Source organism: Gossypium arboreum, chromosome 4 (assembly GCF_025698485.1).
Source record: "Gossypium arboreum isolate Shixiya-1 chromosome 4, ASM2569848v2, whole genome shotgun sequence".
NCBI classification, from domain to species: domain Eukaryota; kingdom Viridiplantae; phylum Streptophyta; class Magnoliopsida; order Malvales; family Malvaceae; genus Gossypium; species Gossypium arboreum.
Window position 1 is genome coordinate 51,538,365 of NC_069073.1, and position 27,746 is coordinate 51,566,110.

The 27,746-nt window shown below is 34.3% G+C and overlaps 1 long non-coding RNA gene across 1 annotated transcript; it reads left to right on the forward strand.

The window, feature by feature from the left end:
• The first annotated feature begins 1,881 nt into the window (after nt 1-1,881).
• On the forward strand, nt 1,882-27,360 carry LOC128291685 (uncharacterized). The gene is made up of 2 exons (XR_008281505.1): nt 1,882-1,992; nt 27,069-27,360. It is a non-coding gene; the product is annotated as an uncharacterized LOC128291685 (long non-coding RNA).
• Nucleotides 27,361-27,746: the final 386 nt, after the last annotated feature.

The window sequence follows — 27,746 nt, forward strand, 5'->3', positions numbered from 1 at the left end:
TATTTGCAGATTATTAAACTACCATTGCCATATTTATTGGGTTAGTATAAATTGGGTTAATGAATTGAGAGTGGTCATGCCCGAATTTCTTTTAGTGATTGAGTAGTGGTGGAGTTGTTTTTGATAATTAGTGTTTGAATCCTTTCCTTTCATTATTTTTTATGTGGTGCAATTTTGCTTCCAACCTTAGAAAAGGTCACATCCTATGTTTAAATTATTTTCTTGCAAAAATGAAAATAAGGAAGTTAGTGGTAGAGTGGTTAATAGCTTTAATTAATTTCTCTAGGTCCTAGGTTTAGGTTTCTTCACCAACACATTTTTATTTAATTTTTGGGTTTTTCCCATGTGCTTAAAGCCCCCTTGACATCCAACCTTTCTTGCCATAGTGGAGGGAAGATTGTTTCCTTTTCTTTTGTTCAACCTACCTTATTTTTGGAGACCATGATCCCCTTTTCACTTCTTTGTCCCCCTAACTAACGATTCTTTCCATTTTTTCCATATGAACAATTTATTGAACCTAGACTTTTTGACCACAATTCTCTCCATCCATGTAACAGCCCAAAATTGACCCTAGTCGGAATGTGGTTTCGGGACCACAAAACCGAGGCATAAAAATAATTAAAAATTTATTTTGATGCCTATAATATGTGTGTGCTCATGTATGACATTTTATGATGATTGATTTAGTGTTATAAAGGTGAATTTCACTAGAAAGGACTTGTGTGAGAAAATTTAGAATTGAGATAGGCAAATGTGGAAGTGGTCTATTGATGCACACTAGGAAATGTTGTCCTTGCATGTCAAATTCCCCAAATTTGACTATAGTGGCCGCCAAGGTGGGCATGATGGGCAAGGAAAACATGTTTCCAACATGTTTGGCTAGTGAGTTATGTAGGAAGTATTATAATAAAATAAGCATAAAAAATGAAAAAAAGAAGAGAAAGATGAGCTTGGATGCCCTTGTTGCCGTGAGTGTGGAGAAAGAAAGAAGAATTTTGTTCATCATTTTCATTTCCTTTGGGCTGAAAATTCTAAGGAGGAAGGAAGGAATTCTTGTTTCATGTTGGTTTGGAAGAGGTTTAGGAGGAGGTTTGGCCATACTTGTACCTAGATTAAGGTAAGTTTGATGTTTTGCCATGAGATTCATGTATATTTTAGTTGCTAGCTTGATGTTCTTGTTAGCCCATGGTTCAAATCTTTGTTATGTCATGGGAATGAAATTCGGCCAAAGTGAATATGGTGTTAATGCCATTGCATGCTAAATATCAAGCTTGATAATGATTCATGTGATGGTAGATTGAGGATTCTTAGATTTTCTTTTAGCATTTTGAATGAGATACTAAGTTCTTTGTTTAACCATGACCAAATTGAAACGGTATGGTGTTGTGGTATTCGGCCATGTTGTATCCATAAGTATGATTCATGCATGTTGCATGGTAAGTAAGATTTAAGCTTTGGATATGTGTGTATATTTGGATATAAGCCACTTGAGAATTCGGCCATTGCACCTACATGAATATATGTTTGCACATGATGAATTGGTATGACATGTATACTATTTTAAGGTGTCTATTTGCTTGTGATGTTGTTTCGGTTATGAAATAAATGAGAGATGTGTATAGAACTACAATATGTAATCGTTAATTAGGAAAATGTATGCTGTTTTTTTGTGTAGTATTAAGTGTAAAATTAGCCTCCACATAGACATGCATATTCGCCAAAGGAAGTAGATTGGTGTGCATGTATTCGGTTAGAGGCAACCATATTGAAGCCTTATCTTGGCTTAGATTGTTGACCAAATGGGTAATAAGTGAGGATGGTTGCGAATATACAAACATACATATGCATGTGTAATTGAATTATGAATGTTTAGCAAGAGGGTTAAACTAGTTGATTTATTGATTAAGCTCAAGGAGTTAAAGAAGGAGAATCAAGCAAGGGAAAGACGAAGGTCATCGAGTAGCCGACTTGGACTGTTTTACCCAACACAAGGTAAGTCATTAAGCGTATATTTGGTGTTGATTTAAATGATCAATATATATATATGCAAATGTGTTTAAATGAGTTGGTGTGTAAATGGAAATGTATGTGTATGGAATGATGCCATTGTTGAATGTATAAAGGCAGCAAAATACATAAGGTATTGGTCTCGGCACTAAGTGTGCGGGTATAAATGGACACGGTGACAAGATTGGCACTAAGTGTGCGGGTTTAAATTGTACAGCACTAAGTGTGCGAGTTTGATTATATAGCACTAAGTGTGCGAGTTGAATACATATAGCACTAAGTGTGCGGATTCACTATATGTTCTTGCATTACAATTGGCACTGAGTGTGCGACATTATCGAGCTAATCCCGGACAGCGGATCGGGTAAGTACCTCGAGCTCTTGACGAATAGAAAATATGTTCATGCTCGGGGTTGAATTTGGTAAGCCTTAAATCTATGTGATGATTGAAATTGTATGGTTGTGCTGGAAATTGAGTTAATGTGTAAAAATGCTTGATTATCTTGTTGTGTAGAATATGAAATGTGGATGTATGAATTGGTACGAGATTGGACCGAAAGGTTCGAGGTATTATGGTATAGATTCGATATGGACGAGTACCTAGCCTCATTTGTTGTACATGTAGTAGTAACTTTATCAGTGGATTGACGAATGCTTATGACTTACTGAGTTGTAAACTCACTCGGTGTTTTCTTGTCACCCATTTTAGGTCTCTTGGACTCGTATTGTTGCGTGCTCGGAACGTCGTTGAAGTCATCACACCGGCTGAAATCTTGTGGTATTGTTTTTTGTTGTTGAAGAACATTTGGCATGTATAGGCTATTATATTTTGTCGAATTGTGGGTTGTAAACTTTAAGCCATGTGAAAATGGCCTATGTGGTCGTCGAGTGGGATGCTAGAACCTATAGCCACGAGTCTTAGAAACTCAAATTTTGTTAAGGTGGCCATAATTTGTGTCATGTATGATGGATGATTAAGGCCAAGGAAAAATTCATGAAATTGGCATAGTCTACTGCAGTAACTGTTGCGGACAGCAGCAGTGAGATGAGATTGAAAATCACTAAAAATAGTAGAAGTAGAATTAAATAGTGAGTAAACTATGGAACTGAACCTTGATGAATCTATTTTATATGGACGAAACGAAACGACCATATGAGCAGTATACTGGGAAATATTAAAGTTCTCGTGAGACAGGGCCAGAACGATTTCTGGGTCCCCTGTCGCGACTTTGAAAATTTACCATAAATTATCCAGAAAGAATTAGGAGTCATGCCTTATATGTACAGATTCCATTTTGAGTCTAGTTTCATTAGAAACAAACGGCACCAGTATTAAAGCCCTGTACAGAAAGATATTCAAGTTGTAACGCGCGGAGGTCAGAGCAGTCGATCCCTGTAACATGGGTGACTTTAACTAATAAACTGTACCAATTGGCCCAACCAAAAATTCTAAAAATAAATCCATGGATGGGTATATGAGTCTAAATTCAGGGAAAATTTACGAAACCAGTTTCCGAGTTTTGGAACTCGAGATATGATTTTTAAGGTGACGGTGATGCAGTTTTCCAGCCTGTCCAGAAATGCCAAATTGGTCGGTACTTTAAGAGGATTTGTCTCGTTAACCCCTCGTGTCCGACACCGGCGTCGGTCACGAGTTAGGGGTGTTACAATCCATCCTATCACTCTCCTCCTCTCATTGTCGCACCACCATATAGTCCTTCCCATTCTCTCTATTTTCTCTATTTTCTCTCTTTTGTTTAACCTTCAACCTCCTACTTTTTGCTATATTTTTTTCTCCTCCATCGATTTCTTACCTTTGCATCGCCATCACTTCGTCATCGAACCATTGCATGACACCGCTCTCTTTTCATTTTTCCTCCAACGCCGCACCTAGCACTACCCTCCACCACCGTGGCAACCACCATGCAACACCACCTATTTTCTTCAATTTTTTTCTCTTCTTGTAACACCCTTTAGCCATGTCTGCTGCCGGAACAGAATACGGGGCATTACCGAACTTAAACATACACATTCATGCAAAAACCAGACCATAAAATCTCTTTTAATTCAAAACCTTTCAAACACATGCACGTCGTCCCTTATTTGGGTCTACGAAGCCTAAAACATTCATCGAAATTGCTTCGGGACTAAACTGAGAACTTTGAGAAGTTTCAGGAAAACTTAAAAAATTTTCTCATGAAACAGGGTCACACGCCCGTGTGGACATAGGGACATGCACGTGTGCCTTTGGCACGCCCGTGTCCTCGGGTCGTGTAACTCTATGTTTATGATGTCAGCATGCACATTGAACCACACGGCTGGACCACACGCCCATATCTCCAGGCCGTGCCCCTCATACGGTTGAGACACACGACCGTGTCTCAGCCAGTGTGGCCAACACTTAGGCTATTTTCCAAATTTTCATGTTACTTAAAATCTCTTACAACCTTATGCACAACAAAGTCGCAAATCATGGCATCATTTTAGTGATTAAACACTCTTTTTGAAGACATATCCTTAACATTAAATGTCCTCTTACAAGTAATGCATCTACTCATACAATACCTAGCCTAGATTTCTTATTTCACATTCATAAGACTTTTCATTTTGATGACCATTTTTACCACATTGGTAAGGTTACATATTCATACATCATAAGTATAGACCTATAATCACAAGGTCATCACAAAATCATTCTCGTAGGCATGAATTACTTATTTACATCTTCACCAAATGTGCATCATAAACTGAAATCATTTCTCATGAGCTTGGCATACATACCTGTGTTACTCAACATGCTCATATTCATTCCTTACTAATCATATAACATGAATTGAATTCACATCTCATCAATTTCATGTAAGTACCTGTACCACTCACAATATGCTCATAACCTTTCTCATTTAGCTTATACCGTAACTCTCACTGTTGAACCATTCAGAAAGCTATCGGATATTCACAAAGCCTCAAACATAGGGTATAATGCTGATGCCATGTCCCAAACATGGTCTTACACTGGCTCATTCATCAAGTCGATGCCATTTCCCAGACATGGTCTTACACTAGCTCTCACGTATCAGTGCCGATGCCATGTCCCAAACATGGTCTTACACTGACACATCACGTAGCCAATGTGTGTCCCAGACATGTCTTTCACTGGCTTACATCTCGAGGCCGATGCATGTCCCATACATGTCTTACACTGGCATACAAATAACCTGAATGTTATGGAATGAATATCCAAATTATTTCTTAAGGTTCAAACGAGAATTCTACTATCTCAATATTCATCAAACATAATCATTTCCACAACCAAGAAATTAATGCTATATCAATTTAAACACATATAATAACAATATATTTGTACTATTTACATACAACTTACTCGTTTCAATGGAATATCATATTCCATCAAATCTCTAAGCATCCAATCAACGCATAAATGTTATTTACATTTGACAACACTTTCTCATAGACAATATCATCAACCTAAACTTTAATACAATCATGGCAAGATATATTTTTAAGTATAATAAAAATGGCATAAATATCATGCTCATTTAATCACATGGACTTAGCTCCATTGCAATTTCGGCTAATTATTCTCTTTTTGTCCTTAACCACGCACTTTCTCGATTTAAGCCCAAATCTTGATTTTCTTTATCTAACATGATGAAATTCACTCATTTAATCACTAGATAAATTTGGACAATCAAAATTCGCATTTTTCGCAAAATGACCATTTTACCCTTAGGCCCAGAAATCGATTTTTATCAAATTTCCTTATTAGCCAATCCTAACTGACCAATTATTACTCTTATGACAACCCCAAATTTCCACTATTTCACACAATTACAACCTATTTTATAATTTTTACAAAATGGCCCTTTTAGGTGATTTCCATGAAAATCCTGCCACAAAAGTTGTTTATTACACAACCAAGACTCATATTCTTCCATAAAATTTCAGTTAAGAACACAAAATATTTCATGTCAAAACCCTAAACTCTCAACCATTTTGCAAAATAGCCCTCTCAATAGCTAGATTAAGCTTTAGGGGTCCCGAAAATGTAAAAATCATCAAAAAAAAGTCATCAAAATCACTTACTTGAAAGGGACGGAAGTTGTTGAAATTTTGAGCTTTCAAAACCCCTATTTTTTTGGTATTTTCGGTGGGGGAAGGAAGAAAGATGAAAAGATGACATCTTTTTCTTTTTGTTCTATTTTAATGCCAAAAAAAGCTACCTAATACCCACAACTTTGACTTTTCAAACTCTTTCTCTCTATGGCCGGCCAAGCACCCTATTTAGGGTCTATTTGCACTTTAAACACCCCAAATATTTTTTCTCTAGCTATTTAACATATTTAGCTAGCAAAACAAAACTTTTTCCCTTTATGCGATTTAGTCCTTTTTCGCAATTAAGCATAAAATCGCTAAAATTATTTCACCAAAACTTTCATGCATTCATATAATTATGCTATAACACATAAAATATCATTAAAAATAATTTCTCTGGCCCCAAAATAGTGGTTTCAAAACCACTGTTTCGACTAGGCCCAAAATCAGGCTGTTACACTTCTCCATTAAGTGAGTGATTGAATCCATATCCTCTTTTCTTTCTCCACTGCCAGACTGTCGTTGCTATTTCCGTAGCACCACTGCCAACTATTGTGGTTTCTTCCTCATTTCTTCTTCATTTTCAGCCTTCATTATTCTTTTTTTAGCCATAAAAAATTCAGCACTTTTTATTTTTAATTAATTATTAATCCTAAACTTTTTCATGGACTTATTTTCAAAAATAATCCTCCTCTTTAGATCATTCTTTCTCTCTGATTCATGATCAAAACGATCCATCGATCCTCTTGTTTGAACCAAGATAGTGTAAGTTTAAAGGGTGAGTAGAAATATTTTTCTCCTCCCTACTTTTTCTCTTGGTCGAATACTCTTAAGAGCTATAGTGAATTATTTTTCTTGTGTTTTAACCTCTCGTATGTCATGTTTATTGAAGGGTCAATTGACACCAACCCTGGAGACCATTAATGTTGGAATCAAAATTACTAATCCGAGTGATATTGACTATTGTGTCAACCTTAATAACAACTGTCATCAATGTAAGATCGCCAATTGTTGTTGAATAGGTAATGTAATTGTTAGATCCAAGTGTGGGCCTTCTTAAGAGTTATTGCACATCAGATCTATGATCAAATGTGTGTTTTAACACTAAACAAAAATAAATCTATGTTATATATATTGTTAAAATTATTATTATGTTTGATGAGAATACTTTATGTATCCATCATGAGAGATAAAATTCATCAATGTGGACTATGTCAAGTAAGTGATTCCAAACCGTATATGTTGTGAAAAGCATGTTGTGTGATCTTGATAATTATTATTGATATGAAAAGTATGAAAATCTCATTCTCATGTTAGGTGATCTTATGACATACGTGATTTTCACATGATTTATAAAATGTGAAATTTTGATACCATGTGTATATATGTGATCTTAAAATCTGCATCGTTTTATGAAATGTGCATTGACATGATCTTACATAATATAAGTGTGAAATATTTAATTATATGAAATTGATATGATTATTAAGACTATATAATGTATTGTTTATATGTTTGTGATTGAGTTTATGTTAATCTCGTACTGGACTTAAAAAGCTCACCCCCTTAGTGTTTTAACCTTTCACGTAACACTCAAACACAGGACTTGGATTCTACATTCGGTGGAGCCTCTCAGATGATTTTGTCTTATGGATATTAATGAATTTTAAAACTATTTGGATTTTGGTTTGTGGACTTTGGATTTTGGATTTTACTTTAATTTTGGGTTGTGATTTATTTTTATAATTTTAGAATTATCATACATACATATAAATTATGAGAATTTAAGTATTTTTATTTTGGAATTTTATCTAATTTATTTTTGTTTTACTCGATTTTTTTAAAAATAATAACTTATAAATTTTCTAAATAGTTTTATGAAAATTATTGCAAGTTCTTTATAAAAATCATATTTTAATTATAATGCAAAATTTTTTGTTTTAAATAACTAAAACAATATTTCGAAAAATTGCCACCTTTTTCAAGTAAACATGTTTTATTAAGAATTTTTCAAAGAAATAAAATTAGTCGACCTTTAAATTTTTAAGTTTTCTCAAAGCAACTCAAACCTAGTTATTTTCAATAAGCAAATAATTTTTAGTGTTGTTAATGTAACTTTCGAGATTCGGTCATAACGTCTAGGTTGGGTTTTGGGTGTTATAGCCATATCTTCCTCTAGCATTGTAGGTACTGTTGGAAGTGCTGGAATTGGAGATGAGGAACTTCTGGTGTTGGGAGCCCCTTCTTGAGTTTATGCTGCTTTAATTGTACGCGTTCACTTTCTTCAGTATCTTAGGTGTTTTCGTCCACCCTAGGCCTCACCCAAGAGAGTTGTGATATACATAGTTGGTGCTCAATTGGGAGTACTACTGTAACACCCCTAACCCTTATCCACCGCTGGAATAGGACAGGAGTGCTACAACAAGTTAACAGAAATAAATAGATAAAATCATGATCATTACACTATAAAATTTCAAACACCATAAATTAAATCAATTACAATAATAACATACATTTTTGAGGCTTAAATCGAGCTTTAGGCACTAAATAATTAATTTTAAAAGCCTCAGGGGCTAATTTGGAACAAATCAGGAGATTTCAGTAAAATATGAAAATTTCAAAAACATGGGACACACGGCCGTATGGAACGCCCCAGACTATTATCAAAGTTTGGACCCACGGTCGTGTCCCAGCCCATGCCTTCAACTGTGTAACTCATTGACTTAGTTCACATGAATGTGTTGTAAGCCATGTAACTTTCTGACTTGATACACACAGTTGTGTCGCAGACCGTGTATAGCACATGATCATGTGGCAGCCCGTGTCTCAGGCTGTGTGCACCTAAATGAACTTTAAACATCAAGTTTACCATTTCAGGATTTCTTGGACACTAAGCAATCCATTTGCCAACCATTAAACCTATTCAAAATGCTATTAAAGATGCTCAAATCATGCTTATTCATCCATCTTAATAGCCTAACCAATATGCTACCCTCAATGGTACCACAAGTACACACACTTATACAACAATAAAAATAATCAACCAAAAACATACCAATTCACACCACTTAAACTTCTAACCAATATGCCTATCATAAGCACCTCAATTCACAACGATTCAATATAACCTATTAGTCATACATATGCTAAAAGTTTGTACCAAAGACATTTCCATCATTCATAACTCATAATAAGATATCAACTAAACATTTACCAAATGAACATCAAAATCATTGTAATGATGCTTATGTTTTCAACTTGCATTTAGGCACACTTTGTATATTTACATACCAAAACAAAACTAATGACATAACAAGCCTATTACATGCCATATAATCCAAAATAAACGTTCAAAAACTATCAAAATCGAATTGATAGTGTGACTTGAGTGCTAATCCAATCATCCAACCTTCAAAAGTATCTACAAGAAAAAGAAATTAACACAAGTAAGCTTATTGAAGCTTAGTAAGTTCGACGGACAAAAACAATAAATCTTACCGAAGTAAATATAACAATGAAATAAAAAATTATTCAACAACACATGTTTCCTATCATCCACAATTGCAAACAGGTAAATTACATATTTCAATTCAAAGCTGAAATAATAATCTTCAGGAAAACATACATATCCACAACGGAGTCAATTCAAGATGTCAAGTACCTGTCATGCCATTCAAAGTTATTAATAAACCTGATGAATGACTTACAGATACAAGTACACAAGTAGTCCAACTGAAACACGCCAAAAGCTCGTGAGAGGTAATCCAACCTATAACACGCCTCGATACTAAGTGCCTAGCCCATAGGCTATACATCTACCCCCATAACACGCCAGAAAAAGATAGTATAACACGAGAGTTTGTAACAAATACTGAAACCCGGTATACTTGAAAAGAATATAAAAAGCATGCCATATCAATCTCTACTCCAACCCTACATAACACGCCATCATTCAGCTGTACTCTATCTCTCGTTCATCCAGCCCAAGTACTGAAATTCATTGACATTTTCCAAACAAATTTACATCATCAATAGAACAATTAATATCCACTATTTCATATCATATCACCATACACTTCATATAGACATTAAATTACAAACCGAATGAACTTACAGGACTAATTTGCAGTAACGAATTAGAATTGCTCAATCAATGATCGACATTGTGTCAATTCATTATTTTCATTTTCAATTTTACACATCAATATAATTAAAACATTATACACTTAAGGAAAATAATACATTTAAAAATGTATTAAATTTAAACCGTATGAACTTTCAAGACTAAATTGCAGCAACGACAAAGTACAAGGGCTATTTTGTAATTTTTTCCTTTTCTCGATTTTCCACTCGTTCTTGATCTAAAATAATAATTCCATTCAATTCAGTAACTCTAACAGAAAAATTAATTCATTTTATGCAATTAAGTCTTTTTTGACATTTTTACAAAATTACCCCCAACATTTTACTTTTATACAATTTAGTTCCTAAGCCCAAAATATGTAATTTAACTATTTTTATTTAAAACCCACCTTGACCGTTTATTCAAAGGTCTCCATTCAACCCCTCTTTGCAATTATTACACACCAAGTATAAGTAATTTTACCACTTCAACAATTTAGTCCTTAAACGTTAAAATCATCAAAAACTACTTTACAAAATACTCCTAACTAACAACAAAACTCAATAATCTTTCATAAAACTTTATGAATAACTTAAAATCATCAATGACATAATCCAAAACATTTGAAAATTTTTAAAATTTATCCTCGGGTTAGCTAGATTAAGCTAATACAAGCTCAAAAACATAAAAATTACTAAAAAATGGACGAGGTTTACTTACTTATTTGGAAAACCCTAGCTTACCGAAGCTTTCACCCCTTCAAAAATGGCTATTCAGTTTTTGTTCAAGAAGAAACAAGAAGAAAATGTTTCATTTTAACTTTTAATTTGAAAATTCTTAGCTTATTTACAAAATTTCCATTAAGTCATTTGATTTTAATTAAAAATTCATGTAATTAATCACATAAACCGTCCATTATAGCCATTAATGGCTTAATTAGCATTCTAGTCCTTTAATTTCCCCTTTTTAATTAATAAAACCATCTTTTTCAACCTTTACAATTTAGTCTTTTTTAATTAATTAGGATCTAAATGTAATTTACCACAATCTAGATAATTCCACATCATTCCAATTATTAGGCCATCTAAGGAAGGTCCAACCACATAGTTTGTCCTTCAATTATATTAAATTCTAATTAAATAACTTAATTACAATTTAACCTTAAACTAATTAGGGCTTAATCAAAAAATATCTCAAAGGTTAGTGGAATGACTGCCATCCACCACCACTTGGACTTTTGGAAATGGTCTAATTGCCAAATTAATCCCTTAGATATTTTAAAATGTACAATGGATAACTTTTACCTCTATTACAAATTAATTCTTTTACCTTAATTTAATATTAAATGATCAAAATTACCCGACCAAACTTCAATTCACATATAATACAACTCTGTCAATATTTAATAAAAATATTTACGACTTTAATTTATAGAAACGAGGTCCTAATACTTCATTTTCAATAACCAATTGACTTTTGAACCAAACCACTTATGCTAACTTTTAATTCAATTAGTTCAATTCATCAAATCAAAATTCAATTTAAAAATTATTATTGACTCGTATAATTTAAATACTAATTATCTGAACTTACTCGTCGAATTTGTGGTTCCAAAATCACTGTTTTCGACAACAATGAAAAACGAGTTGTTACAACTACGATATTTCAAAGAAGATCCTTGTAAACTCTAATTTGTATAGGTTTTTTCTAGTAGCTTTTACCACCTTTGTACTTAAAAATAATATTAATCCCAAATATTTTTTAATTAATTTAGTGAATTTTTCTTAAACATCGATAATGGGCATGAATTTATAAAATATACAAATTTGTGCTCTATTACAATAATTTTGTGCATAAATTAAATTATTTCATGTTATTTATTAATGTGTTATATTTAATTGTGAAGTGGGACAATGAAGTTGATTTAATAAATAGCTTATTATAAAGTTGCATGAACATGAGCTATTTATTTCCTATGTTGGACGGAAACACCATGCTAAATGTGTAACAACCCGGTTTAGACCCTAGTCAGAATAGTGGTTTCGGGACAAAAAATTCGAGTCAAAAAAATATTTTAATATTATATTCCGTGCTTATAATATGTGAATTAATATGTGTGAAAGTTTCATGTAAAAATTTGATCGTTTGTGTGCTTAATTCAATAAAAGGACCTAATCGCAGAAAATGCAAAAGATGTGTTCTATTTGTTAAGTGTGCCTATTTGTTATGGCTTATTAAAGAAAAGGCCCTTATTTTATAATTTGACCATGGTTAGTGGGATTGGTCATGAATGACCTTAAAATGGATGAATTTTAATGTTATAATGCAAGGGTAAAATCGTAAACTAGTTAATAATATAGCTTAAATAAAACAAAGTTAAAAATTAGCCTATTTATCATCATCTTTGCTAGAATTGAAGAAAGAAAAGCTAGGGCTCATATGTTTTGATATTCGGCTACTTCCAAGCTTGATTAAAGGTCCATTTTTTGTTCGGTTTTTGATAATATTTATGTTTTTGTGATCATTGTTTTTTGTTCTATTAAGCCCATGCCTCAATTTCAGAATTTGATGATGATTTTAATATGTGCCATTATTGATAATGTGAGTTTTATGAAGTTTGATGATAGAAAATGAAAGATATGTGTTAGATTACTATGTTTTGTATTGGGATTTTTGACGAATTTGAGTATTTTGGACTAAATAGTAGAAATGAGAAATTGAGGGGCTAAAATGTGAAATAAATGAAATATGTGGGCTTAAATGAGCTAAAGGAAAATTCGGTTAGGCATGTGTGAAAAGAAATTATGTGCATTTTGTGATTTTATGAATTAGAACTAATGTGTTAAAATGTGAAAATGTGAGGGCTAATTTGTAAAATGCCCTAAATATGTGTATTTGGACTGATTTGAATGAATGTGAGATTGAATAAGTCAAATTTGAATGTGTTTAGATCAAGAACCAAAGAAAACAAAATTAGATCGGGGAAAGTCAAAAATCGTTGAATAGCTATTTGTTTCTGTTCACTTCCGTATGAGGTAAGTCTATATACAAATAAATGGGTTTGGATTGATTTATTCATGATTATATGATATTGAATTGTGATGAATGGTTATAGAAGTTGAGTATGTGAAATTAAGAAAGTTTTGATAATGTGATGATGTCCGAAAGCCCCGTACGAACCATAAGAATAGTTAGGATACATATGTCATGACATGGGATTTTCGATATGTGATTTCATGTAAGACCACGTCTGGGACATTGGCATCGGTTTGAGATTTACATGTAAGACCATGTCTGGGACATTGGCATCATATTTGATTTCGTGTAAGACCCTGTCTGAGACAGTGGCATCCTTATTTGATTACATGTGAGACCATATCTGGGACGTTGGCATTGTACGAGCTTTTCGAGTTATCCGCGTATCTTATTTGATTCTGTACGGTTCAACAGGCATTTCGATAAACGAATAACTATGTATGTAACACCCTATGACCCTCATCCATTGTCGGAATAGATTCACAAGGTATTACCTATCAGAAGACAGATCAGACTAGCCATTCATAATCAATCATGCATAAAATATAGTTTCTTTGATCTTCCAACCATGAACAAATTTTAACCAAATTAAAATAACTAATAAATTTCAAAATAATTGACACATAAGTCCATTGAACCATATACTCATGTTTAGGAATTAAGCAAGCCATTTTCGCATGGCTAGAATATTTACAATTTCAAAATATAACTTGTTTCAAAAGAGAGCTAAGCCTATACATGCCATCTTTTAAAATATAAACTATCAAAAAGTACCAAAACAGTGACGATAGTGTGGATGACTTTGGACTTGAATCTCTGAGCTCGTAGCTTTCAAACAAGATCTATAAAATAGGACAAACACAAAAACATTCATAGTAAGCAATTAAGCTTGGTAAGTCTTAAGTATTTTAAACAACAAAACTTATTTATGCACATTATTCACATATAACATATTCGAAATGCAACACTAATTAGCCGGATATGCATAGCCACATTAAATCCATTTTGTTGACTTATCATTTCTTCAAAGTTTGAATTACATAATCACACCATCTAAATGACTCGAAGTAATTCTTTGATTCGACTTTATAGAGTTAATTTAGAGCACTGCATTCACATATAATTTCAATGATCATAATCACATATATAACATATACTTTCATGTACTAAATTCAAAATGGCCAAATATAAATATACACAACCACATTTCATATACTTCTCGTTTCACTTCGTAATTTAATTCACATTATCCTCATATGCATAAACAATTTATACGTACCTGGACAATTTAATCTATCGAATGAATCTAGATGCCGTATAGCATAAATCTCATATTCATAGACTTTTGTTATTTCACCGGCAATTAGCCTGCTAGGTATAAACCTGAACTTAAAACTGGCACAAGGCCTGCTAGACATTAAGTCCGAAACTCATTCACCGGCATTATGCCTGCTAGGCTCATGGCCCGAAACAATTTCACCAGCTAAAAGCTTGCTGAGCCATAGGCCTGAATAATAATTTGAATATAAATTTCACAAAATCATAATATATGCACTTCTTGTATTTATGCATTTTACACAAGTTAATCACATTAGTCCACTAAGACTTCATTCACGTATAAGTACTTAATAACTATCAACTATTGCTTCTTAATTTACCATTACATATCTTCCATCTCATGAATATAACTTACGACAATATGATCATAACAATTTCCTTTTTTCACTTTCATGCATACCATTCGGCTTTATGCATGTATATCTATGTACTCGTGACATATCATGATTCATTCACAAATAACTTATATTTAAATACTTAAAACTTACCTCGAGTATTTCCTAACAACTACGTGTAACGCCTCAATTTTTGGGTTTTTTGTGTTTCTCTGATTTTTAAAATTTGTGTGTGTTCTGGTTGGTTAATATATATATTTTAGTAGGTTAGTAGGCCTCTGGAAGGCCCAAACTTAAGTTAAATCTGTGGTAGTCTTCGGAATTTTAATTTTATGAACAGGTGATGCAATTGGCGTTTGGGCTTTTAAGAGTAAATGGGTAAAAGATGACACAAAAAGGAGTGTGGTGCAGTGGCAAGGTGGCGCCACTTAGAGGACAAGGAAGTGACGCCATAGAGGAAGCAAGGGGTCCAAGGTTCAATCTTGGCTCTTGCAATATATTTTGGTTTTTCTTTTCAATAAATCTGGAAGCAAGTAGGTGCGCTTTAAAGTTTAATGTGTTGGATTTATGACACAAATGAGTTGATGGCCTAGTGGTGGTGGCGTGAGTTGGCATGTGAGAGGACTTTGGTTCGAATCCCTTGGCACGCAGAGGCTGATTATTTTGCTATGTTGGGACGGCAAGAGTTGGTGTTAGTTTTAAACTCTGTTGATGGAGGGATCCCACATCGGGAAGCTAACATAAGAGTAGATAGAAAGCTGGCTTTAAATAGAGCAAACCATGAGGAGAGTAGGCATACCCTTCTTGGCTGATCCCTTTCGCTTTGTGACGTGTTCATTTGGGTTGGGCATCAGCTAAGAGTGTTTGGAGCGCGGATTAACTGCAGTCTCCTAACAGGTGTGTATTTCTCATTACTCTAGCGATGGGGCGGCTATTTCAGGCATGATGGTGAAATGGCCAATGTGGTCCCAATGGGTCCGTAGGCCCAAGTGGATAAGTTGTAGAATTACTAAAATACCCCTGTAAGGTAGAATTACCGAAATACCCCTATAGGGTAGAATTACCGAAATCCCCCTGAAGGGTAGAATTACCGAAATACCCCTGTAGGATAGAATTATCGAGATACCCTTGTAGGGTAGAAATACTGAAATACCCTTGTAGGGTAGAATTACCGAGATACCCTTCTGGGGTAAAATTACCATTTTGCCCCTAGAGTGTTAAATGACTATTTTGGCCCTCGTGCGTAAATGACTAACTTGTATGATGATTGGGTTAGTTGACGTGGATTTATGTTAGTTATCGTTAATTCGTAAGTCTAATGTGTTAGTTATCGTTAATTCGTAAGTCTAATTCGTAAGTCTAATGTGTTAGTGATCGATTGAAGGTGAGGCTAGACAAGCCTTCTATCAGATGATGAATGATTGGTTTAGCCAATATATTAGAACCAATCTGGCTGTTCAGCAACCTCCACCCCCGGGTAATTCACCACAAGCTCCTGTTATGCCATCAGTGAATCTGGTTCAGTAAGCATTCGGTAGATAAGATTAAAAAGTATGGGGATGAAGAGTTCTGAGCTAGAACGAATGATGATGATGAAAAGGTCGAGTTCTGGTTAGAGAACATGATCAGAATGTTTGATGAATTGTCTTTGAATCCTAAGGAATGTATAAAATGTGTCGCTTCACTTCTGAGAGATACAATATACCACTGGTGGAAAACTTTGATATCGGTAGTTCAGAGTGAGTGAGTCACCTGGGATTTCTTCCAAGTCTAATTTCGAAAGAAATACATCAGTCAGAGATTCATTGATCAGAAACATAAAGAGTTTCTTGAGCTTAAGTAAGGTTGCATATCTATCACAAAATACGAGCGGGAATTTGTAAGACTGAGTCAGTATGCTTGTGAATGTGTATCTACTGAAGTAATAATGTGGAAAAGATTTGAAGATGGTTTGAACGAGGATATTCATTTGTCAGTCGAGATTCTTGAGATTAAAGAATTTGTTGTGCTCGTTGAACAAGCATGTAAAGTTGAAGATCTAAGAAAAGAGAAAAGAAAAGCTGATTTTGAAGCTAGAGAGGTACGAAAGAGATCATCGAGCAAATCATTTCAGTCTGCATCAAATAAATTTAGAGATGATAATAGCCATTCAAAGGCTACTGTGGGACATTCGAATAGAGATTGTGCTAGATTGCAATTGAACTTCAAAGCTCTAGCTATATCAACTACCAATGTCAGAAATGCTAAATCTGATCGGCCTAAGTGCAAACATTGTGGTAAAAGATATTCCAGTAATTGTAGACTGTATGATCGGGCTTGTTTCAGATATGGATCGTTAGACCATTTTATTCGTGATTGCCCTGAATCTTTCAAGCAAGAAAATATGAAAAATTTAAGACCGAGTGACAATATTTCTTATGGTAGACCTACTAGAATTATGGGAAATGTTAGTGGCAGACAGAGAGGGACAAAAGATACAACTGTTAGATTTGAGGCTCGTGCACCTTCTAGAGCCTATGCTATCCAAGCTCGTGAGGAAGCTTCATTGCCAGATGTGATTACGGGTACATTTAGTCTGTATGATACTTCTGTGATTGCTTTAATAGATCCTGGATCAACATATTCGTATATATGCATGAACTTAGTGAATAGTAAGACTTTGCCTGTAGAGTCTACTAAATTTGTAATTAGAGTTCGAACCCTTTAGGCAGATATGTTTTGGTTGATAACGTCTGCAAGAATTGTCTATTAATGTTTCGAGACATTTGTTTTCTGGATGATCTGATGCTGTTACCTTTCGATGAATTTAATATAATTCTGGGTATGGATTGGTTAACTTTGCATGATGCTGTTGTGAACTACAAATGGAAAACTATTGATTTAAGATGCAAAAATGATGAAATAGTTAGAATTGAATCTAGTGATTTGAATGGAATGTTTGCTGTGATATCTTTGATGAAAGCTTTGAATATTGTGAGAAAGGGTTATGAAGCCTATTTTGCTTATGTGATTGATTCGAGAGTGTCAAAAAAGAAATTTGAATCAGTACCTGTTGTTTATAATTTCCCTGATGTATTTCCTGAAGAACTTCTGGGTTTACCTCTGAAACGAGAAGTTGAATTTAGTATTGAATTAGTACCTGGAACTACTCCAATTTCGATAGCTTCGTATAGAATGGCTCTGACCCAACTGAAAGAATTAAAGTCTCAGTTGCAAGAATTAACGGTAGAGGATTTGCTAGACCGAGCTTCTCACCTTAGGATGCTCCGGTTCTCTTTTTGAAAAAGAAATATGGTACGATGAGAATGTGTATCGATTATCGTTAGTTGAACAAGGTGACTATCAAGAATAAGTATCCTCTGGCACAAATTGATGATCTATTTGATCAGTTGAAAGGTGCTGTGTTTTTGAAAATAGATTTGAGATCAGGCTATTATCAGTTACAAGTGAAATACTCAAACATTCTGAAAACTGCTTTCAAAACGAGGTACGACCACTATGAATTTTTAGTTATGCCTTTCGGATTGACTAACGCACCTGCTATTTTTATGGATTTGATGAATAGAATCTTCAGACCGTATCTAGATCAATTTGTTGTTGAATTCATTGATGACATATTAATTTATTCACGTGATGAATCTGATCATGCTGAGCATGTGAGATAAGTGCTACAGATTCTGCGAGATAAACAGTTGTATGTGAAGTTTAGTAAATGTGAATTCTGATTGCGAGAAGTTGGTTTTCTGGGTCATATTGTATCAACATCTGGTATCCGAGTTGATCCGAGCAAAATTTCAGCTATTTCGGATTGGAAACCTCCGAGGAATGTCTCTGAAGTCTGCAGTTTTCTGGGACATGCTGGTTATTATAGAAGATTCGTAAAAGGTTTTTCGATGATTGTGACTCCTTTAAAAAACTGCTTCAGAAAGATGTGAAATTTTTGTCATCTGAAAAGTGTCAGAACAGCTTCGATCAGTTGAAAACTTTGTTGACTGAACCCCGGTATTGGTACGACCTGAATCGAGTAAAGAATTGTTGATTTGTAGTGATTCTTCGTTGATCAGACTGGGATGTGTTTTGATACAAGAAGGCAAAGTCATTGCTTATGCTTCGAGACACTTGAAGCCGTACGAAAAGAACTATCCGACACATGATCTTGAGTTAGCCGTGATTGTGTTTGCTCTAAAGATTTGGTGTCACTACCTGTTCGGTGAGAAATGTCATGTATATTTTGATCATAAGAGTTTGAAATATCTGATGACTTAGAAAGATTTGAATCTGCGACAAAAAAGATGGTTAGAACTGCTAAAAGACTATGAACTTGTGATTGATTATCATCTGGGAAAAGCAAATGTTGTTGGTGATGCCTTGAGTCGAAAATCGTTGTTTGCTTTTGTGTGCAATAAATGCTCATTTAGTTCTGTCCGATGATGGTTCAGTTTTAGCTGAATTGAAAGCAAGTCCTTTGTTCTTACAATAGATTATTGAAGCTCAGAAGATTGATAATGAGATTTTAGCTAAACAAGATCAGTGTGATTTAGAGTCTGATTCAAAATTCAGAGTAGATGAAGATGATTGTTTGAGATTCCAAGATCGAATTTGTGTCCCGAGAAATCCAGGGTTAATTTAGTTGATTTTGAGTGAAGCTCATAATAGTCAGTTATCTGTGTATCCGGGTAGTACAAAAATGTATAATGATCTGAAATAGTATTACTGGTGGTACGGAATGAAAAGAGACATTTCTAACTTCGTTTCGAAATGTTTGATCTGTCAGCAAATTAAAGCTAAACATTAGGTGTCTTCTGGTTTGTTACAACTGATTATGGTTCCGAAGTGGAAATGGGATCGAGTAACAATATATTTTGTTTCGGGTTTGCCCCTATCTCCTAGAAAGAAAGATTCTATTTGGGTCGTAGTAGATTGATTGACGAAATTAGCTCATTTTATTCCTATTCGATCTGATTACTCACTAGATAAGTTGGCTGAGTTATACAATTCCGATATTGTGAGACTGCATGGTGTACCATTGTCTATTGTGTCAAACAAAGATCCGAGATTCACATCACGATTTTGGAAGAAATTTCAAGATGCTCTGGGTACTAAATTGCACTTCAGTATTGCTTTTTACCCACAAACAAACGGTCAAACCAAGTGGATTATTCAAATACTTAAGGATATGTTAAGATGTTAGATTCTTGAGTTTGAAGCTACATGGGAATAGTATTTGCCTTCGATTGCGCTTATAATAATAGTTTTCAATCGAGCATTAAAATGGCACCATACCAAGCTTTATATGGTCGCAAATGCCATACACCTTTTTATTGGACTGAGCTCAGGAAAAATAAGATTCACGGAATTGATTTAATAAAAGAAACCAAACAAAAAGTAAAAGTCATCCGAGATAGTTTGAAAATAGCTACTGATCGTCAGAAATCTTATGCGAATTTGAAAAGGAAAGATATTGAATTTGAAATCAGCGATAAAGTGTTTTTGAAAGTATCTCCGTGGAAAAAAGTACTTCGGTTTGGTAGAAAAGGCAAATTGAGTACAAGGTTCATCAGTCTGTATAAGATTACCGAGTGTATTGGACCAGTAGCATATAGATTATAACGTCACTAGAGTTAGAAAAGATTCATGATGTGTTTCAAGTATCGATGCTTCGATGATACAGATCCGATCCTTCGTATGTGATTCCTCCGTCTGAGATTCAAATTCAACCTGATATGACTTACGAAGAAAAGTCGATCCGTATCTTAGCTTGAGAGGTTAAAGAGCTATGAAATAAGAAAATTTCGTTAGTAAAAGTGATGTGGCATCGACACGGTATTGAAGAGGCCACGTGGGAGCCTGAATATGCTATGAGACGACAATATCTGAATCTATTTAACGGTAAGATTTTCAGGGACGAAAATCCCTAAGGGGGAGAATTGTAACAGTTCAGTTTTGACCCTAGTCGAAATAGTGGTTTTGAGACAACATATCCGAGTCAGAAAAATAGTTAAATATTATTTTTCATACTTATGATGTGTGAATTAGCATATGTGAAAGTTTCGTCTAAAATTTGATTCTTTGTTTGCTCAATTTGATAAAAGGACCTAATCGCGTAAAATGTAAAAGTTGCTTGCTACTTGTTAAAAGTGCCTATTTGACTTGGCTTTATGATTGTGAGGTCCTTATGAGGTTATTTAACCATTGAATGAATTAAATGACATAAATGGGCATTACTTAATTGATTTTAAATGATATTAATAAGGCCATTTTAGTAAAATGTATATTAATATGCGATTAATAAAACAAAAGCTTAAAATTTGTTCATCCATTATCATTCATAGCCGAAATTAGCAAAGAAAAAGAAAGAATAAAAGCTCTTAGGGTTTCGCACTTGTGGTTGTGATTAAGGTATGGTTTTTGATCCGTTTTTAATAATTTCTGCGTTTTTGTAATCGTTGCTTCATATACTATCAAGCCCATGCCTCAATTTTTTATTTTGATGATGATTTTGAAATGTGACATGGATGAATTCATGAGCTTTATGTTTTTAACTGATGAAATATGAAAGTTTGATGTTGGGTTTATATGTTTTTTCTTTGGATGTTTTTGATGATTTTGTGTAAAATGGGCTAAGTTGTGAAATTTGTAAATTGAGGAACTACAATGTGAAATAAATGAACTATATGGACTTATCTGAACCTTATTGAAATTTGGCTAAGCTTGTGTACAAGCAAATTATGTGTATTTTGTGATTTTATGAATTAGGGACTAAAGTGTCAAATTGTGAAAATGAGAGGGCTAGTTTGCAAAATGCCCTAAATGTGTGTTTGGGAATTGTTTTGAATGAATGTGTGATTGAATAAGTTAAATTTGAATTCATTTAGATCGGGAACTAAAGAATATAGAATTAGATCGGGAAAAGTCAAAAGTCATTGAGTAACCAATTCCATCTATCCAAATCCCTACTAGGTAAGCCGATATACAAATAAGTTTATTTGAATTGAATTATTATTATTCATTTGATATTAAATTGTAATGAATGAATTTCTTGAGCTAAATAAGTGCTATTCGAGAAAGTATCGGCAAAGTTCCAAAGTATTAAAAGCCCCGTACAAACCTTAGGAATAATTAGGATACATATGTCATGACATAGGATTCTGATATGTGTTATTATGTAAGACCACGTCTGGGACATTGGCAGTGACTTTTGTTTTACGTGTAAGACCATGTTTGGGACATCGACATCGTATCTGATTTCATGTAAGACCCTATTTGGGACAGTGGCATCGATGTTTGATTACATGTAAGAACACGTCTGGGACGTTGGCATTGTATATGCTTTTCGATCTATCCGCGTGTCCTTATGTTTCTGAACAGTTCAAACAGGCATTCTGAGATAATGAATAGCTATGTGAAATGTTATATTCCGAATCAGGTATGTCTGCTTTGTATAGCTTATTTGGGAATGAAAGGTAAGTGTATGAATATGAAATTTGAGTTAGAATTTGTCTTCAAAGTATAATTAATTTGATGATATTTAATTGCTTTGAATGATATTTTATTTGTATATGGCTTACTAAGCTTTTGAAAGCTTTCTTTGTGTGTGTTCACATTGTTTTATAGATATCGAAGCTACTGTGAGCTCGAGGATCGTCGAGGATCATCACCACACTATCGAATCTCATTTAGGTACCTTTCAAAAATGTATTTAGTAAAGTATGGCATGTATGGGCTAGAAGTATTTTTGGATAGGTTTTGTAATGTTATTTTTAGCCAAGTGATATGGCCTGATATGGTTGTGTTTATGTTTTGATTTTGGTATATGAAATGTGATGTAAAATGTTCTATTTGATTTGCTTATGTATGGCTTAGAAAAATGATAAGTTTGGCAATTTTTGGTATGAGATTTGATCATGAGTTTAGAGATTATGAAGCCATATGTTTTGATTGATTTGGTCTTATGTTTTAACACAATTGAGTTGAGTTTATAAGCATGAAAATGATTGATAATGTTGTGGCATAAATGTTGTATGGATTGGTATGGATTTTGGCTGAAATAGTTGTGCAATTATGTTTGTTTCCTTGCTTGTAGGGTGACCCGAATTGCGATGGAAAATTGGTTGTTCAAATGGCCTATTTTTGTCCACATGGGCATAGACATGGGTGTGTGTCTCAGCCGTGTACGACACACGGCTATGTTGCACGGCCGTGTGTCCTCTGGGGTACCCTACAACTGTATGTCAGGCTTGAGCACGGCCAAGGCACACGGGCATGTGGCTAGCTGTGTGGCCCAAGTCAGATTCGACCATGGCCAAAGTACACAGGTGTGTCTAGTGGCCATGTGAACAAGTCAATATGTATGCCCTGTTTTGTCACGGTCTAGACACACGGGCGTGTGTAAAGCCGTGTGAGGCACACAACCTGTTCACATGGGCATGTGACCTGTACTTGTTTGGAAAAATGTTTAAATTTTGGAGAAATTTTGTATGTGTTCAGTTTAGTCCCGTCCCCTTTCTAATACATGTTTAAGGTCTTGATAACCTATATAAAGGACTCTATATTGATGATTGATCTTTAATGGTTCAATGCTTATGAAATGAATGCTAATGTTTCGATTTTTTTCGATAATGCCTTTAACCCTAGTTCGGCAACGGATACGGGTTAGGGTTGTTACAAAAACATTTCTTTCTATACATCATTCAGTTTCATGCTAAAACTTGCCAAAACTTACCAACATTTACCATTTCTTTTGTCCAACTAAAACATATCAAATATATCATATTGCATTACATATCTTATACTAAAACCATGACATATCCACAACCATACCAAGCCATATCACATGGCCAAATATATACATCACAAAACTAATCCTACAACTTCTAGCCTATACATGCCATACTTTAATATATACATTTTCAAAGTACCAAAATGAGGTTCGATAGTGTGGTGATGATTCTTGACAATTCGCGAGCTCACAGTAGCTTCGATATCTATAAAACAATGCAAACACACACACAAAGTAAGCTTTCAAAAGCTTAGTAAGTTCGTACCAAAATCATTAACGGTATATAAAATATGAAACAACAACACATAAGTACTTATAAATTCTCAACTCATCTATCAATTTCATGCCAACACCATCTATATGTTTACACCAATTCAATAAACTTATATGCATAATACCATCTACCACATAGGTATTATTCTTACCTGAATATTCCTGTATTCATTCATTTTCATTCTCACCTCTTGTTAGGATATTTTAAGACTTTCCAAAGATTACCAATGCTTTAAACATCCGCACACTTAGTGCTTTCTCAATTAACCGAAGCTATCTCAGTATCGCACATTTAGTGCCTCATATGGCAAAGTTAGTTTAAATCACACACTTAGTGCCAAATACCATTGATTTGTCATCGTATTCATCCAAACTAAATGTACATACATTCTATGTATAAACAAAGCATCAAAACATACTTATAACATCATGTTTTACGTACGAACATACCTCGTACTCGAAATTGTCGACTCAGATCATCTACTCTATAATCTTCGACTTCCCTCGATCTAAGTCCAAATTCCTCTTTTCTTGATCTTAATCAAGCTTCAACCATAGCCGAATGAAAACCTAGCCTTTGGCTTTCTTCTTTTCAAATTTTCGGTCAAAAATGATGATGATAATAAGGATGATTTTATGATATGTTTTATTTAACATAACTTAATTACTAAATACCAATTTTAACCTTATTTATTTCATTAAAATTCCACTAACTATTGTACATATTTGTCCATTCATTAAACCAATGGTTTATTTACATCATAAGGACCACTATTTTATAAAGCCAAATCAAATAAGCACTTTTAACATCTAGCACACAGCTTTTACATTTTACGCGATTAGGTCCTTTTTATTAAATTAAGAACACAAACATTCAAATTTTCATACGAGACTTTCACACATGCTAATACGCACATCATAAACACAGAAAATAATATTTAAACATTTCTCTGACTCAGATTTGTGGTCTCGAAACCACTATTCCAACTAGGAATTAAACCAGACTGTTACATATTTTCTCTTATTTCACATTATTACTATTCTCTTTTACACTTTTACAAACAAGTCCCTTGTTTAAGGGTTTTCACTAAAAATCGCCTAGTAAAAGATGTTTATCATGCCTCAAACATTCATATTCCTCCATTAATCATCAAAATACATGCATGTTGTACATGAGTCAATTTTCATGCATGAACCCTAGCTTAAAATATAGCTAGAAATGGATAGATCATGCTTCAAGAACTTCAAAAATACAAAGAACATTAAAAACGGGGCTAGGGAGCACTTACAATCAAGCTTGGAAATGTTGAAAAAAACCCTAGATATGGCTATTAAGAAATTCGGCCAACACTTGAAGAAGATGGACACATTTTTAATTTGATTTTCCCTTTTTATTCTTTTAATTACCAAATGACCAAAATACACTTAGGGTTTCTCTTTTACATTTTTCCTATGCATGTCTATTTTTATCCAAAATTTTAGAAATTGATCAAATTGCTAATTAGAACCCTCTAATTCATAATCTAAAGCAATTTCATGCTTAAAGCTTCTACAATGCAAGTTTTGCACTTTATTCAATTTGGTCCTTAAAAAATGCAATTAGACATTTTATGCATAGAATTTCTTCATGAAACTGTCACACAAGCATGCATTCATAACATAATCCTCATAAAAATCATATAATAACTATTTCTATCTCGGATTTGTGGTCTCAAAACCACTGTTCCGACCAAACCCTAATTTGGGATGTTACAACTCTCCTCTTTTAAGGATTTTCGTCCCTAAAAATCTTACCGGTAAAAAGGTTTGGATATTGTTTCCTCATGGCCTCCTCGGGTTCCCATGTAGCCTCTTCAACCCTATGTCTTTGCCATAAAACTTTTACAAGAAAAAAACTTTTGTTTCTCAATTGCTTGACTTCCCGAGCCAAGATATTAACAGGTTCCTCACCATAAGTTATATCCGGTCTGATTTCAACCTCTATCGGTATAATCACATGTGAAGGGTCAGATCTATATCGGCGCAACATGGACACATGAAACACATCTTGAATCTTTTCCAATTCAGTCGGCAAAGACAATCAATAAGCCTTTTCTACCGAATCTCAAAACCTTTTTCTATGGGGATACTTTCAAGAATACCTTATCACCAACTTGATACTCAATTTCTTTCCTTTTCAAATCCACATATGACTTTTGTCTATCCAACGCCGCTTTCAAACAATCACGAATTACTTTCACCTTTTCCTCGGTTTCCTTAATCAAATCTATCCCATGAATCTTATTCTCCTTGAGCTCAATTCAATACAACGGTGTACGACATTTACGTCTATACAATACTTCATAAGGTGCCATCTTTAAACTCATCTGATAGCTATTGTTATAGGAAAATTCAACCAAAGATAGGTACTTTTTTCAATTGCCTTGATGTGACATCCCAAAATTGACCCTAGTCGGAAAGTGGTTTCGGGACCACTAAACCGAGTTATAAAAATAATTAACCGTCATAGTTGATGCCCATTATATGTACAAACACTTGTGTAAAAATTGAATGTTTGGATTTTGTTAATTGTAAGTGAATTTTTTTCAAATAGGACTTATGTGAGAAAATTTAGAAATGTGCTAGGCAAATGTAAGGTGGCCTATTAATACATGTGGGAAAATAGTTGTCCTTGCATGTCAAATAACCCACTTCCTAAGGTGAGTGGCCGGCCATGACAAGGTTATGGGCAAGGGAACATGTTTCCAACATGTTTTGCTAATGGTTGATGTTAGAATTGTTATTATATTGGTGTTGTAGGAAGAGAAACAAAAGAAAAAGTGTGTGTGTGTGGTTACCCCTCCCCATTGCCGTGTATTGAACAAGGAAAAAAAAAAAAAATTTTGCTCATTCTATTCTCCATTGCCGTGACTTGAAGGAGGAAGAAGAAGGGATTTCTTTTGTGCATGATTCGGCTTGGTTGATGCTTAGGAAGAGCTCAAGATCCTAAAGGAGAGGCGTCCAACAAAGGGAAATCGAAGGTCAACGAGTAGCCGACTTGGAATTATTTGCCCAACACAAGGTCTCTCGGACTCGTATTGTTTGCGTGATCGGGACCGTCGTTGAAGTCATCACACCGGCTGAAATCTTGTGGTATTGTTTTCGTTGTTGAAGAACATTTGGCATGTATAGGCTATTATATTTTGTCGAATTGTGGGTTGTAAACTTTAAGCCATGTGAAAATGGCCTATGTGGTCGTCGAGTGGGATGCTAGAACCTATAGCCACGAGTCTTAGAAACTCTAATTTTGATATGGTGCCCATAATTTGTGTCATGTATGATGGATGATTAAGGCCAAGGAAAGATTCATGAAATTGGCATAGTCTACTGCAGTAACTGTTGCGGACAGCAGCAGTGAGATGAGATTGAAAATCACTAAAAATAGTAGAAGTAGAATTAAATAGTGAGTAAATTATGAAATTGAACCTTGATGAATCTATTTTATATGGACGAAACGAAACGACCATATGAGCAGTATACTGAGAAATATTAAAGTTCTCGTGAGACAGGACCAGAACGGTTTCTGGGTCCCCTGTCGCGACTTTGAAAATTTACCATAAATTATCCCGAAAGAATTAGGAGTCATGCCTTATATGTACAGATTCCATTTTCAGTCTAGTTTCATTAGAAACAAACGGCACCAGTATTAAAGACCTGTACAGAGAGATATTCAAGTTGTAACGAGCGAAGGTCAGATCAG